This window comes from Mytilus edulis, chromosome 14 (assembly GCF_963676685.1).
Source record: "Mytilus edulis chromosome 14, xbMytEdul2.2, whole genome shotgun sequence".
Taxonomy (NCBI): Eukaryota; Metazoa; Mollusca; class Bivalvia; order Mytilida; family Mytilidae; genus Mytilus; species Mytilus edulis.
Window position 1 is genome coordinate 21,870,178 of NC_092357.1, and position 14,183 is coordinate 21,884,360.

General features: G+C 32.5%; 1 protein-coding gene across 3 annotated transcripts in view; it reads left to right on the forward strand.

The window, feature by feature from the left end:
- LOC139503827 (sphingomyelin synthase-related protein 1-like) overlaps positions 1 to 14,183 on the forward strand; it is a 54,385-nt gene that overhangs the window by 24,015 nt on the left and 16,187 nt on the right. The window contains exon 1 of one of the 3 annotated variants that reach the window (XM_071293759.1): positions 11,657 to 11,893. The exons of 1 other annotated variant lie outside the window; for it this stretch is intronic. The gene's annotated coding sequence lies outside the window, so the exon portion shown is untranslated. Of the gene's footprint in view, positions 1 to 11,656; positions 11,894 to 12,021; positions 12,155 to 14,183 lie in introns of those variants that run through there. One more of the 3 variants, XM_071293762.1, reaches the window with a different exon arrangement.

The following is a 14,183-nucleotide window of genomic DNA, read 5'->3' on the forward strand; positions in this document are numbered from 1 at the left end:
ATAAATATGAGCTGTTCTTGACGATACAATGCACAAATATCGCGTTTTAGAATCATTAAGTAATGCTAAATTACTGAAATCTTCAAAATTTTAACATTTTGGTCATTTTTTAGACGGTTTCCGTCTAAAATGAAAGTGGCCGCATTCGTGTTCATTCATAATATTGAAATGTAAGTTGTATTTGATGATAATACAAAACATATATAAAGGTTGAGGATGAACACGGATGCGGCCACATTCATTTTTGACAAAAACCATCTAAAAAGTGACGTTTTTTGGCATATTGATAGATTTTTCATATTTAAGCTTGAATCAGAGCGTTTTTAATGACTAAATCAGTTAAAATCTTTCACATAAACTAATCGAATCAATTGAAATAGACATTTAAGTGTTTAAAAAGTGTCAAAAAACTTTCGTTAGATGAACTTGAAATTTGAGGCCAAAATCGGCCCTTACCGGACCTACTCCTTTTCAAAATATTTTTAAAATAAACAAATATGACATACAGCAACAAGCAACAAGCAATGAACTTCAGGCTCCTTACTTGGGACAGGCATGTACATGTATACACAGAGTGCGTCGGGGTTAATAGAAATAAGAAGATGTGGTATGAGTGCCAATGAGACAACTCTCCATCGAAGTCACAATTTGTAAAAGTAAACTATTATAGGTCAAAGTACGGTCTTCAACACGGAGCCTTGGTTCACACCGAACAACAAGCTATAACGGGTCCCAAAAATGACTAGTGTAAAACCATTCAAACAGGAAAACCAACGGTTTAGTCTATATAAAAAACGAGAAACGAGAACCACTTATGAACCACATCAACAAACGACAACTACTGAACATCAGGTTTGCTGGCGTAAAAACCATCGCCTTAACCTGGGACAGTGGTGTAACAGTACAACACTACAACGAATAATAAAAATTAGTGAAAAAGGCTGAATTCATCAGATCGATACAAAGCAGACAAATATCTAACAAAAATTACAAAAGACACAAAGTACAGAAATTAACCTTTGAAAATATCTTGACCAATTTCGAGAAATGTAGTTTCAGACAATCGAAAGAAATTTAATCATACTTTAGAAGGACTAGCCAAGAACAAAACAAAAGTATGTATGTCTCTCTTTAATAAAATATAATGAACTTTAATTGGAATATGTATACATGATATATCGAACATAGATTACTATGTTTTAAGTACATTCCTGATATTCAGTACAGTTACGATGAATGTTAAGTGCAAATAAGCAGTGTATATTCGTTACAATAGAAACAGAAAATTTTGTAAGACTGGACTTTGTACTAGACATCAAAGTGTTTTGTAGACTAAACTTTGTACCAGACATCGAAATATATGACTCATATAGCTAGTAAGTATTGATGATACATTTCCATTTAGTGCGTTTTAAACTACATGATGGACTTGAATGGAGTTTTCAGAATAGAGAAGAATGGTAAAAATAGATAATAAAGGGGGAAAACTAATTGAAAACATAGACAAACAAATTCAAGAATCGAAACTAATAATGGGGTCCTAATATTAAAAAAAAAGAAAAGAAAAATGGGCAAAATTGCAAAAAAATCAAGAGTACAGAAATGAAGACCTTTCCGACTCTCTACCCTCACTAGAACATGATCCCTTTAATGCCGACTCTCTACCCTCACTAGAACATGATCCCTTAAATGAGATATGGTTCCACTGCAATGATGATAAAGTGAAGTTTGTTTAGAGTTTTAGCTAGCTATAATTAGTTATCAAAAGTACCAGGATTATAATTTTATACACCTAGGTTTAATCTACATTGTACCATTTTCTACATAAGGAAATGCCTGTACCGAGTTCGGTTGATGTGTTTTTCGGTTTCGAATTTTCCTTGGAGTTCGCTATTTTTTTAAATTTGTTTGTCTAATAGTATCGTTGTTACAGGGTTTTCTAATTTGCCTAACATTCAGTGAAATTCCGATTTATTAAGACTTTGAGTTATAGTGATTATTCCGTCATATCCGGTTAAAAAGATGTTTCAATTGATTAAGGTGGTGTTCTCAATCTACTAGGTGACAGGTCACAGGTCACATTTACGACCAAAGTCAAAGACAGGTTGTAAAGGATCTTTTTTGTTTACGAATTGATCAATACGGGATGAATTCGGATCGTTTGAGCTATTTATGATGGTTTAAATATTTCTGTTTGGCAGTTTCATTAAATCCGTATTTGGTGAAACCAGGAAAAACTTTTTGACGGGTATATGAGGTTATAAACAAAATAGTTGCGTAATTACAGTCTTATCATAGTTTACTCTGAATTGTCAACTCGTGTGCATTACATGTAAGCAAGCTGGCTGTTTCAGACTTCCCGGTTTGTAGCGTACATGTATAAATTTATAAGTATTTAATATATATAAGTAGTTCATGATATACATTGTAAGTATAAAAGACATGTATAAACTTCTTTCGTTAAATCAAGGTCGACAGTTTGATAAAAAAAAATCGACAAATAAACACACAGCATAGAAGATTTGAAAACCAAAAAGGAAGAAAGACAAATGAAGTGTTTTCCTTGTTATGCATCCGTTACGGTTTCTGATAGATTTTCGATGGTCAGGTAAAAAGCAGCAACGCATTTTTTTTTATTATCAAGAAATTTAGGATTTAAAAGGGTTCCAAGTTTGCAAGATGGAATAGTCGAAAACAAATTATAACTTTTTGATATAAGTTACCGTCAAAGTGTATATGACGTGATTATTCGATGAATATGGTCTATTGTGAGAGTTTTTCCTCCTTGATTGCTGGTAGATTTTGGAAACAAAAAGTAACATTACCTGTCTAAGTTAGAATTATAAATCTTATTTAGACATCATTGTCTTAACCAACGAAAATGACGTATTCTGGTTCAATGACATTAAGTTCATTTAAGCCATCAATTCAACCAAGTACGAAATAAGCAAGCATTCAGTCCCGAGACTCTGCTTTATTTTACTATAACATCCCATCTACAGGCCAAGGGCATGAAGGATATTGTTATATGAACTTTCAGAATTCATAAGTTATAGAATGAGACATAATTATTTATAATTGGATATGCAAATTATTTATTTGGAAGCTGGGATGATGGTACCTTGACGCGAAACGATATCAGCAGTGATATGGGCCTTGTGGTAGTCGATAATGAATAAAATTCAAACAGAAAAATATTTTGATCTATAACTCCCAGTTCATATAAAACATATGTTATTGTGGTAAAGCAACGTAGGCTGAATTCCCTCAGGCAAAGTTGACCTTAGACAATTGAAGCTGTTGTGTATTGCTCTTTTGGTTATATGCTATTAAGCGTGTTATATTTTTTACTTCATATAAAAAGAAGATGTAGTATGATTGCCAATGAGAAAAACTCCCCACAAGAGACCAAATGACACAGAAATTAACAACTATATGTCACCGTTCAACCTTTAACAATGAGCAAATCCCATACCGCATAGTCAGCTATAAAAGGCCCCGAAATGACAAATGTAAAACAATTCAAACGAGAAAACTAACTGCCTAATTAAAGTACAAAATAATGAACGAAAAACAAATATGTTACACAGCAATAAACGATTACCACAGAATTACAGGCTCCTGACTTGGGACAGGCACATACACAATTCATGAACATTTTGTCTCGAACATAACTCTACAAAATCGTGTAATGCACTGGGAAAGCATATCATGATTATTTGCACGTCTTGGTTCGAAAAAAAAAGAATACTGATGAAGCAATGTTTTTTTAGGTAATATTCAATAGCGTTCAGACAAATTGCTTTCAGTTTGACATGTGCAAGAGCCTCGTGCGAATACCTAGTATTGAAATAATTGAGATTATTTGAAACTAAATGACAGTGTGACCACGTGCTAAAAAAAGAAAATATTTTCATACTTAAAAATAATGTGGTGAAACTACCTTGGTAATCAGAAAAGGTCAATTTGATGCTTTATTCTTGATATTCGATGAACATATGTTTTTTTACGATTCATGTACATGTAGCTCGAGGCAAAATTCGGTTGTGTTTAGTTATACTGCTTTCAGTTCGACCTTAAAGGAGCTTCGCAGGGATATCTGGTATTTGAAAAATTAAAATTGTTTTAAATTTTAAGATTGTTTTATAATTATATGATAATTGTTATCATGTCCCCAAAAAGGTAAATCTCTTACACAATACGTGAGCAATCGAGGCAAGCAGTTACTAGCATAACCTATTTATTTTAAATATTCATTGAATATTTGTATGTACTTGCACACAAAGCAAAAATTCCTATGAAGGATGTCTTTCTATAATTTCTTGATTTGTTGATCTTCACTTGTGAACTGAAATAAAGCAAAAAGATTCAAAAGTGTAAAACATCATATACTACATTTAGAACAGATAAAAATAGACAAATAGATCAGACCTCATTAGAAAGATGAAGATATTTGCACTTGCGGTCGAACACACTGAGGTTTAGAACAACCGTACAAGTTAATACTGCTTACTAATCAAACCTGTTTCAATAAAGAAATACAGTAAACCGACTAAAAGGTGTTTCCAGTGGAAGCGAATAATGAAAACCGTTGCTTATTGCCGTTCTATATAAAAAAGAAGATGTGGGATGATTGCCAATGAGACAACTATCTACAAAAGACCAAAATGACACAGACATTAACAACTATAGGTCACCGTACCAGTGGCGGATGCAGGAATTTTCGAAAGGGGGGGTGCTAGCCCAGGGCAAAGGGGGGGTGCAGGGGGGTGCAAACATATGTCCCGATTCAAATGCATTGATCGGCCAAAATAAAGGGGGGGTGCGGACCCCCGGAACCCCCCCTCTGGATCCGCCACTGCGTACGGCCTTCAACAAAGAGCAAAGCCCATACCGCAGTCAGCTATAATAGGCCCCGATAAGACAATGTAAAACAATTCAAACGAGAAAACTATCGGCCTTATTTATGTAAAAAAAATGAACGTCTGTCAATACTTTTAACATTTCATATTTTAACTTATAAATTTTCGTCACACATTTCTACAACACCACTGAACATAACGACTTTTCGATCATTAGCTTGATATTGATGAGTTGTATCATGTGTGCGCTTTTCCGATCTAGATCTGTCAGACACCTACTTCCTGTTTTTCCGTTACTTTGAAATACCGTCACGTATGCTTTGCACGACAACACTTGTATGCTTGTTTTCGACAGCTTGTTGTACTTCATATTAAGGTAGCACAATACAAAGATTTTTTTTTACTTCCAATCACTAACCTTTGAAATGCTGTAACTTTCTTATGAATGCATAGAAAATAATAAAAGAGGTATATATAGATAGATAAAAAATTAATCTTTTAAATGAATGCAATATTTTTATTATGCAATCATTATGTAATCAATTATTATGTAATTTGTGGCAAAATGTGGGTAAGTTCACTTGAATAAATTTAGCTCTATCATCTCTTTAACTATGATACTTTTAAAGAAATCTTAATCAACACATCATGGGCTTCAAAAGGGTGTCTCAAATTGTCACTATGGGATTCCATTCTCTCATAAATCTCTAATTAGTGTAAACATCCTAACCACATAAAAGAAGATCATGTTTAATTAGGTGTAACATTTGTTCTATACATTCTATCTGAAATCTAAGACACCCTCTAGTAGATAATGGCCATAGGAACAACATATAATAAAATCAACCCTCTAGGGATACATGTACCTATGCAGAAGCTAATTTCATTTAAAAGTGGAAATTTGGTGAAAAATATTTTAGACACAGTTAACATTATAATTGGTTACATAATTGTTGCATAATACTAACATTGCATTAATTTGAAAGAGTAATCAGTTAGCTATCCAAAACTACCACTTTTATAAATTTTCAAGCATTATTAAGAAAGTTACAGCATTTTAAAACTTGGGAGTTGGAGTTATAAAATCTTTGTATTGTGCTACCTTAACAAATAAAAATAAATGATAACGGGTATTCCAATTCTATTTTACCTTCTTTTTTAGTATCATACAAATAGGATTATTTTACTGTGTAACTTTTGCTGGTGGCTTGCAAGTCCACGCGATAGTGCAGTCGTCTGCAACTCCTGTCTCAGGGTAATCGTTTGTTTGATCCGACCCGCCTTCCCACTTCTTTGACAGATATACTCCGTTACATGGTACAATAAGAGGCAATTAAACTAAAACCTTATACATGTACATTCATTGACAACGGGAATACAAAATAGTAAAGATGATATTTGATCAAATAATAAACTTTTAATAGTATCTTTAAACTCAGTGAATTGTGTGGATTAAAGTCATTCAAGTACCCGGCTGTATAGAAACTGAAATTGTTAAAGGTGTTTTGACAATCCGCCTTCATCATTATGATATACTACACCTAAGCAAATCTTTATTACATAGGCGGATCCAGGGGGGCCTGGGGGCCCGGGCCCCCCTTTCATGGGAAAAATTTGGTTGATTATATAGGGAATCATTGAAGCATGACTGGAGCGGGCCCCCCTCCCCCTTAGGTCAGTCAGCGGGTCCCCCTTAGGAAAAGTTCTGGATCCGCCACATTCTTTACCTTTTTCACTGATTTAATTGAGCAGGTATTCAATCATATATGTTACCGGTGTATGAATCAAGACTCAAAATTCAAAAAGTATTGAAAAATCATTGATAGAACTTTCTAATCTATAATGTATTGATCAACAGAAATTATAGGAGAAAGTATTCAAAAGAATAATTTAAAAGTAACTAAAAGGAAACCTATTAAAGTCAAAGTCTTTGATATAAAGTTATACAAATCTTTCGAGTTAGGATTTTATAAACGTTACATATTAACTTGATGATCCAAAGTGATTGATCTTTAAACATGTCTTTTTATCTTTTATGAATACAAAGGCACGAATTGACGTGAGTTTGAAAATATCAATAATGATAAATATTTGAACAGGACAAGCAAATTAGAAAAGATTGCACAATTAAAAATGATAAGACGGGCGGCAAGATGTTTGTCAATAACTATACCACAACGAAGGAGATACTGAAAAATTGTGGAAGAAGAAAAAAAATGAAAATGACAAAGGTTAATAAAACTGAAGATCGAACTACAATCCACACAATTATAGGATTACAAATGGCCGACAATATACCCAGGCCACAAAAAAATTAACAGTCCGCAAAACACTGTATATATAACTGAGGAATGCAACACGTAGCCACCAAAACAAAATTGATTGATGGTGCGCCTTGTGTATTCGCAAAGGTTTTACCCAACAAATGATAGCCTAATGCATCTTCAGAAAATAAAGCACTTTTAGGAAAAACCACATATTTCCTTCCCCTTCTCTTTCAATATATTTGAATTCAAATACTTGTCTATCAATGTATTTCATCCAAACAAACGTGTTTCGTCGATATTGATACCATTAAACTAAGCTAAATACTTCCCTTACAAATAAGCCTATTCGTCAAGATAAATTTCCTCTGGACATTCTACAATCGTGCTTCTTCGATATGTATACCATTAAACTAAGCTGCATATTTCTCTTACAAATAAGCCAATTCGTGTAGATAAATGGGCTTTGATCATTTTTACTTTTGTCATTGTTTATTCACATTTCTATGACATTTAATTGAACATTATTAAGTCTCGCATGCATCGATTTTCATTCTGTGTAACATTTAAAACCATGTATTTGCTAATTTGCTAAAATTATTATCTATATCTGACAGCAAATACTTATAGATTATCGTTGATCATCTCAACGAGATTGATTTTCTCGCTTGAGCCGCGACGGCGAAAGCGAGAAAAGCAATCAAGTTAAGATGACAAATGATAATCTGTTTATCGCTTTTTTACCTGTGACGATCAATGTCGTGTCAATTTCATTAGCAATGCCACGTGCTTCCTTAGTTTCTAGCGATAATTTTCCATCTCAAGCGAGTAGCATGATAAAAAAAATTATCACAAAAAAAAAGATCAAAGGAAAAATACACAAAATAGCGATAATACAAATTACCCGTCTCTTTTGTTCGTGTTGAAACGTCATTGGAAATAAGTTACCATTTAAACCTGGGTGTTGCCAAATTGGTACATTATGTCCCGATTACGAAAGAAGATGGGCAGTGTATATCCGTCTGTGGATACGTCCGTCTGTTCGACAGAATATTTAGCATTCAACACTTGTCCTATTTCGCAGATGGAACAACAAAAATTGAATGTTACAAATAGACACAAGAAGATATGGTGTGAGTGCATATATATGACAACTCTCTAGTCATATTTTCAACGAATATTATTGACATTCAGTTATTATAATAAGTTCACTACATATATACAACATATCATTAAATGAACCAGCAGTTTAACAATTGAAATTTAAGCCTGAAATAGAGTACCAATATCTATGTTCATTGTTTTTCAAATTTCACCCCATTCCACGAATAATTAACTGAATAACAATGAATGAATAATATGTCAACTTCACCTATTCGAAAGGTTAATAACCTATTCGCTTTTATTTTTATTAATTATTGACACCAACATAATTCTTGATAACCTACAAAGCGCGAAAAGATAAAAATCAAGCATCATTTAAAAAAAGGAGTATTTTTTACAGGTACATTTAGTTATACACTGTAAGGCTGTATGGAGGTTGAAAATGATCTATATATGATGCTTCGAAGTACACATGTCCTTGAGGATATTCGCTACTATTGTTTATGACATTTTTGTATAATTTTCGGAATCCTCTGGTTTTACCGATGTAGTGACATTTACAAATTAGCCCACTTACCCATACTAATTTTTAGACATTTTTTGTTCAGAATTCTATTTTTGAAAATCTTATAAAATGCTTGATATTTTTAATTGTTTTTGACAGAAAAAAGTCCCAATGTGAAAGGTGTAAAGTTCTAGATATAAAGAGCCAAAAATTGAAAGAATACAGATAAATAAGCAAACAAATCAAAAGAAGGAAATTAATTAGGAGTTCAAATATTAAGAATAGAGAAAAATGGACAACATAAATAAAGAATAACAAAAATGGCATAATATTAAGCAAATGAAGAAATGAAGCACCTTATTCACAAAACCTTACATTTGCAGTAGGGCAACACGAATTTAGTTGTGGTGCCTGCCTCCCTGTCACCATTAAGCTTGAGCAGTTTGGGTTAAGTATAACCGGGAGTTTTCCGTGTTATAGTAACTAAAAGACGAAATACCAATACTTTAAACTTTATTAGGAAGGTCCGGAAAGTACCAGACCTTAGACCTAACTGACTTCAAAATAACATACAAAAGTATATAAAAAACAGTATCTATAGAAAAGGATTAGTGTCCAACGAATTAACTTGTCATCGTCAATGTGATTTCCATTACGACAAACATGAACTTAACAATAGAATTAATTAAACACAAAGACATGTAAAGGGAAAGATAAACGGATTAACAAATTGTCACCATAGCATTTAGCATATAATGTCTCAATTTGATTTATTTCTAAGTTCCAATTGTCCAAATCTTACTGGTTACTGTAATATATAAGCACCGCGTAATTCGAAAAGATTGTTCTATGTAGTCTACTAGTTTATAAAAAAAACTAGTTTATCTACATTCCTATAATCTCCGCATTAACCTAAATGCAGTTTTGTTTTGTCAGGAGTAAGGACACACATCTCTCTTTTATACCTAACACGTGTAAATTAGGCAGTAAATTAAACCAATACAAATTAGGAATATGTAAGTAAAAAATTGTGAAAATTTCATATAATAGGATGCAAAATCTTAATTTCAAATCAGTTACATTGTATCAGATGTGCTCATGCCACCGTGTCCTTAATACTACATCGTTAGATTTTGGTTTTTAGTTAGGTTATCGATCTTCGCAGCCAAGTGATTGATTCAAAATTCTCCTTTTGACGTCGACATTTGTGAAAAGCAGACGTTTTTTTTTAAAACGATCAAAGTTATTTAAAAGAATTTCAGATTGAAAAGAAACGAAATCATATGAGGTATCCATCCATGACATAAAATCATGCATGAAATAGAAAGCCTTAAGATGGTCGTTTTTATTGCTGTTTATATTTGTTTAGATAATTATATTTGCAAATATTGAGCAAATGTATATACTATTCTAAATTTATATTATAAATTATCATATACATGTATCAACGTTTTGTATACATGCAAATTTATAAAGTTATACAACCTGCTTAAAGGCCAAGTTATGTTTTCCTTGTTATTGGTCTCATTGCTGTTAAGAAAGGTAGAATCACACTGCGGCGAGATCCAAAACCAGAGGCGGATTTGGGGTGGGGAGCTCTTATGTGTGGGAAAAAATAGGTGAATGAATAGGGAATAACTTAAGCATGACTTGGACGGGCAATATCTTGGGCAGTCAGAGTCATCCCCTTTAATGTGAACATTTCTTAATCCGCCACTGGAATCCCGAAATGCTATGGATGCAAAGGGTTTTATGTAGGGTGAGTAAAATCTTTAAAAAAAAACACCATGTAATCTTTGTCTCTGTTTTTGTCGTTTGAATACTGTATCAAATTGACGATGACGTATTCCCAACATCTCCTTCAATTCTATTCATACACGTTTTTTTCATCAAAAATTTTTGAAATCCAACTAAGTTTTTAAAGGGAACATTAGAAATTATGGCACACACCATTCATCGTTAGAGGGACATGGTTTATATAACTATTTGTTTGTATTAAAGGAACTTGAAAAAAAGATTCTACTGAGAATTTGCCTCAGTCATACGTTTACCGGAATTTGTTTTTAGTTTTAAAAAAAAATGCGTAGTTTTCTCAGCGATGAAGAAACGTTGCATATATACACGTTTATTTTCTACATTGGCTAGAGGTATAAGGGGAGGGTTGAGATCGCATAAACATGTTTAACCCCGCCGCAATTTTCCGCCTGTCCCAAGTCAGGAGCCTCTGGCCTTTGTTAGTCTTGTATGATGTTTAATTTTAGTTTCTTGTGTATAATTCGGAGTTTAGTATGACGTCCATTATCACTGTACTAGTATACATATTTTTTTAAGGGGCCAGCTGAAGGACGCCTCCTGGTGCGGGAGTTTCTCGCTACATTGAAGACCAATTGGTGGCCTTCGGCTGTTGTCTGCTCTATGGTCGGGTTGTTGTCGCTTTGACACATTCCCCATTTCCTTTCTCAATTTTATACTGATAAATTTAAGTTTTTACATCATTGGATTGCTAGAATTTTTTTTTTCAACAAGAATGATAATCATGTTTTAAAATAAAAATGCCGTCAAACTTTATTTTTACCACACAAAGATTAAAACGATAACAAAGGAAGAAATCTTAAAAGAGGTGTGTGTGGCACTAAAACGTTTTCTTATTATTTCATCGTATTAGTAAATGGTTGTTTTCATTTGAAGTAAAAAAAAATGAGTTGCATTGTTTTTTTTAAAACCTAAATTGACCAGAAACAAATATTAGAAAAGACATGGCCTAAAACGACAGCTTTAGTATACAACGCTATATTTACTATGTTGACAAAATACACAAACAATAAAGAAAAATCTACATAAACCAATTTTGCATGATTGAAATTTAAATATTTAGACCGTATAGAATTGTAAACTATCTTGTTCAAATATTATAAAAAATCAGTGAACCACAACATTACAAGTCACAAATGGCTAGTTCTCTCTGGAATTACTATCTTTAATAAGGTCATATATCTAAGGACGCGAATTTCTGTATTTTTCTGTATCTAACGACATTCGATAAGTGATTTTTGTAGGCGTGGACAACTTTTATCAATGGTCATACTTAATATTTGAAAAATTTAGAGAGTTTCTAGTATTTTAAATGTTATCATAGGATTGGCATAATACGTAAATCAGTAAGTAACAGTTTTTATGTTTTTATTCTAATGGTCAACCATTTAACTGATGACATCTTCACTTGCAATTATGTTGATTAAATTAGGTGCATTTACACTAAAATATACTATTAGGTGCATTTACACTAAAATATACTAAGTTGAAAGAATCACATGTACATGTATGAACTTATATAGTAAGTATAGAAACTGTTCATAAAGAGGATCAGAACTAATTTGGAGGAATAACGCGATGCTTTAGCCTCGCTGGTCAAACTTGAGGTAAATTTACTACTTCGCAATTTCGTGTTTATATATATATATTTAGAGAGAGAGATTAGAGATTAAAAAAGTAAATACTGTTTTTGGAAGATGATTGTAGGGTTTATTACTATGGAAAAGAATGTACAAGATTATCCTAAAAATTGAAACATTCAAACACCAAAATTCGATATATTCTTGTTATAATTTTCTAGCAATGTTAGCGAGTTCTTTCTCTCAAAATATGTTTAAGAGGGTTGATAGTATGCAAATCCGATTCACTTCATTCTCTTTCGGTTTATAAGCTGAATTTGGTGATCCATTTGTGCATGTTTTATAAACAAATTGTTGGTACCTTTATTTTATGTTTTTTTTTTGTTTGGGGGTGGGGGTGTTTAGTTGAAGGGAATCACTATTCGACATATGGTATTGGATTGTCCCTAGATATCTTTTTAATTTAATTGTATAAATAACCATCATGACTTGTGATTATTGTTTCCAAATATGGTAAATCCTCACATTTCAGATATTTTTGCAAAATAAAATCTACTTTTATTTTAAAAAGAGAAGATTGAAAAATAAAGAATATACTATCATAGTCAAGACGTAAACTTAAATCTGGATGATATCAAGTCACAAGTTATCGCGATAGTGTAAAAAGTAGGACGTCTGTTTATGGTTTGCAAATATTTACAATGCGTTAAGTTAATACACATGCGTGTTAAAACATAATTATACAATCATAATTTTATTGGGAATCAATTTGTAGAATTAAATGGACAGCCAACATGTTGCTAAAATAGCATAATTTATTACATCTTTTTCATCGTAATTCACCCTACAGTCATCTTCCAAAAACAGTTTTTACATTTTTGTTATTTATTCATTTCATTTTTGGGAAGGGTGGGGGGGGGGGGGGGGGGGTATTAGACATATGGTACTGGATAGCCCCTACATATCTTCTAACTTTCACTTCATTCCAATCGTTTTGTTTTGTGAATGTTTATTTTCTTAAACCTTTTTTTGGGGAAAAGGGGGGAGGAGTGGTCTACTCAACTTGTGGTACAGGAATGCCCCTAGATATCTTACAACTGTTAATGTATACATTATCATCATGACTTATTACTATTGTTACCATATATGGTAAACTAAATCATTTCGATGTTTGAGCAAATTTTAAACAATATATTTGTGAAAAAGGAAAGTCAAGATTTAAAATCTAGATGATAATCAAGACGTTAAAAATAAATAGTCACATGTTATCGTGACAGTGTAATAAGTGGAACGTCTGTTTATAATGTAAATATTTGCAATGTGCTATTTAGCCTCAGTTAATACACACGCGTGTTAAAACATAATAATTTTATTGAAGATCAATTTATAGAACTATATTGATAGCCAACTTGTTGCTAATATAGTTGAACGAGTTTCTATTGTTTTTAAAACCTAATCAAGGTTGGCTGGTGTATAATTCCATTTGTATGATAATTTTAATTTTTCCTGTCTGGTCGAAAAGAACATGCACAGGGCGTTGTTTACGGATAGATTGCTCTCCAAAATACAAAATATAGAAGTTAGCAGATCCAGCTTTACATATGGCACCAGTCGTTATATCATAATAGAATCATATTCAAAACAGTGTAGCTGTGGCCATTGATATAATTAAAAGTACAATTTGAACTTGTTAGTCTGTAGTCAGATGATGAATTTTCTGTTAATAACATCTCTTGGTGAATTGAAGGCGCAAATATTGTAAGTTTCCTTTTTTGAGTTAAAGGCTGTTCGAGGAAATCTTTCGTCGTGACCAACATTTTCTTTAGTTAATGCAAGTCCATTTTTTTTAAAGGGAATAATTGTGTAATGGGACAGAATTGTAGAAACATTAAGACAGGTCTTTGACACGTTTTGTAAAAGCTAGAATTTTTAGCGGGAAAAATATTTCTGGACTTGTTGGTATTAAATGAATGACAAGGCAAATATTAAACGTTAAAAAAAATGTAGCAAGCATAACAATCATTTAAAACATTTTGCAGGTGTGTTTTTGAGATAA